Raw genomic sequence first — 2,500 nt, forward strand, 5'->3', positions numbered from 1 at the left:
TGGCACACTTAAATTGCTCGTCTCTCATCAATTAGAACAAGTGAAGAATGCATAGGGTTTTAGCATTCAGTTGAGGAAACTTTTCTACAAGTAGGAACAGACTATGTTCATAAGGAAAGCAGTCTTAGCAGAGGATGGTTTCGATCCATCGACCTCTGGGTTATGGGCCCAGCACGCTTCCGCTGCGCCACTCTGCTGTAAACCACCCCAGATGGGACTCGAACCCACAATCCCTGGCTTAGGAGGCCAGTGCCTTATCCATTAGGCCACTGGGGCTGCTAAATATTGCGCTCATGTGCCTACATTACTTTGGCTTCAGTGACAACAGCAGCATTGGCATTTAAACAAGGCAAGCACACAACAGTAATCCGGGTGGACGACTACTTCGATAGGGCACTGGGGCATGACTCGCTTGCCCTACTAATTGTCCATCTCATTCGGGTGGCTTAGTCAATGAGGTGTTTTAACAGGGCATACACACACAAACACAAAGATTTTCTGATTGAAGAAGCGGGATATGGAAGTTGCTGTTTATTTGGGATAAAACATGTACATAAGTGAAGCAGCATTAGCAGAGGATGGTTTCGATCCATCGACCTCTGGGTTATGGGCCCAGCACGCTTCCGCTGCGCCACTCTGCTCCCTAAAACTGACTTACCTTACTCTGTTTTCAAAAAGAATTGCGTTTTGGCACACTTAAATTGCTCGTCTCTCATCAATTAGAACAAGTGAAGAATGCATAGGGTTTTAGCATTCAGTTGAGGAAACTTTTCTACAAGTAGGAACAGACTATGTTCATAAGGAAAGCAGTCTTAGCAGAGGATGGTTTCGATCCATCGACCTCTGGGTTATGGGCCCAGCACGCTTCCGCTGCGCCACTCTGCTGTAAACCACCCCAGATGGGACTCGAACCCACAATCCCTGGCTTAGGAGGCCAGTGCCTTATCCATTAGGCCACTGGGGCTGTTAAAAACCTGTGCTCATGTGCACACATTACTTTGGCTTCAGTGACAACAGCAGCATTGGCATTTAAACAAGGCAAGCACACAACAGTAATCCGGGTGAACGACTACTTCGATAGGGCACTGGGGCAAGACTCGCTTGCCCTACTAATTGTCCATCTCATTCGGGTGGCTTAGTCAATGAGGTTTTTTAACAGGGCATACACACACAAACACAATGATTTTCTGATTGAACAAGCGGGATATGGAAGTTGCTGTTTATTTGGGATAAAACATGTACATAAGTGAAGCAGCATTAGCAGAGGATGGTTTCGATCCATCGACCTCTGGGTTATGGGCCCAGCACGCTTCCGCTGCGCCACTCTGCTCCCTAAAACTGACTTACCTTACTCTGTTTTCAAAATGAATTGCGTTTTGGCACACTTAAACTGCTCTTCTCTCATCAATTAGAACAAGTGAAGAATGCATAGGGTTTTAGCATTCAGTTGAGGAAACTTTTCTACAAGTACGAACAGACTATGTTCATAAGGAAAGCAGTCTTAGCAGAGGATGGCTTCGATCCATCGACCTCTGGGTTATGGGCCCAGCACGCTTCCGCTGCGCCACTCTCCTCCCTAAAACGGACTTGCCATACTCTACTGTTTGCAAAATGAATTGCGTTTTGGCACACTTAAATTGCTCTTCTCTCATCAATTAGAACAAGTGAAGAATGCATAGGGTTTTGGCATTCAGTTGAGGAAACTTTTCTACAAGTAGGAACAGACTATGTTCATAAGGAAAGCAGTCTTAGCAGAGGATGGTTTCGATCCATCGACCTCTGGGTTATGGGCCCAGCACGCTTCCGCTGCGCCACTCTGCTCCCTAAAACTGACTTGCCATACTCTACTGTTTTCAAAATGATTTGCGTTTTGGCACACTTAAATTGCTCGTCTCTCATCAATTAGAACAAGTGAAGAATGCATAGGGTTTTAGCATTCAGTTGAGGAAACTTTTCTACAAGTAGGAACAGACTATGTTCATAAGGAAAGCAGTCTTAGCAGAGGATGGTTTCGATCCATCGACCTCTGGGTTATGGGCCCAGCACGCTTCCGCTGCGCCACTCTGCTGTAAACCACCCCAGATGGGACTCGAACCCACAATCCCTGGCTTAGGAGGCCAGTGCCTTATCCATTAGGCCACTGGGGCTGCTAAATATTGCGCTCATGTGCCTACATTACTTTGGCTTCAGTGACAACAGCAGCATTGGCATTTAAACAAGGCAAGCACACAACAGTAATCCGGGTGGACGACTACTTCGATAGGGCACTGGGGCATGACTCGCTTGCCCTACTAATTGTCCATCTCATTCGGGTGGCTTAGTCAATGAGGTGTTTTAACAGGGCATACACACACAAACACAAAGATTTTCTGATTGAAGAAGCGGGATATGGAAGTTGCTGTTTATTTGGGATAAAACATGTACATAAGTGAAGCAGCATTAGCAGAGGATGGTTTCGATCCATCGACCTCTGGGTTATGGGCCCAGCACGCTTCCGCTG

At 46.5% G+C, this 2,500-nt stretch overlaps 3 non-coding genes across 3 annotated transcripts; all 3 read right to left on the bottom strand.

Moving 5' to 3' along the window:
* Nucleotides 1-203: 203 nt before the first annotated feature.
* On the bottom strand, nt 204-276 carry trnar-ccu (transfer RNA arginine (anticodon CCU)). Its single transcript has one exon. It is a non-coding gene; the product is annotated as a tRNA-Arg (tRNA).
* Nucleotides 277-891: 615 nt separating this feature from the next.
* Nucleotides 892-964, bottom strand: trnar-ccu (transfer RNA arginine (anticodon CCU)). Its single transcript has one exon. It is a non-coding gene; the product is annotated as a tRNA-Arg (tRNA).
* A 1,110-nt stretch (nt 965-2,074) lies between these two features.
* On the bottom strand, nt 2,075-2,147 carry trnar-ccu (transfer RNA arginine (anticodon CCU)). Its single transcript has one exon. It is a non-coding gene; the product is annotated as a tRNA-Arg (tRNA).
* Nucleotides 2,148-2,500: the final 353 nt, after the last annotated feature.

The sequence above is a fragment of the Pimephales promelas genome, chromosome 5, assembly GCF_988280905.1.
Source record: "Pimephales promelas chromosome 5, fPimPro1.hap1.1, whole genome shotgun sequence".
Taxonomy (NCBI): Eukaryota; Metazoa; Chordata; class Actinopteri; order Cypriniformes; family Leuciscidae; genus Pimephales; species Pimephales promelas.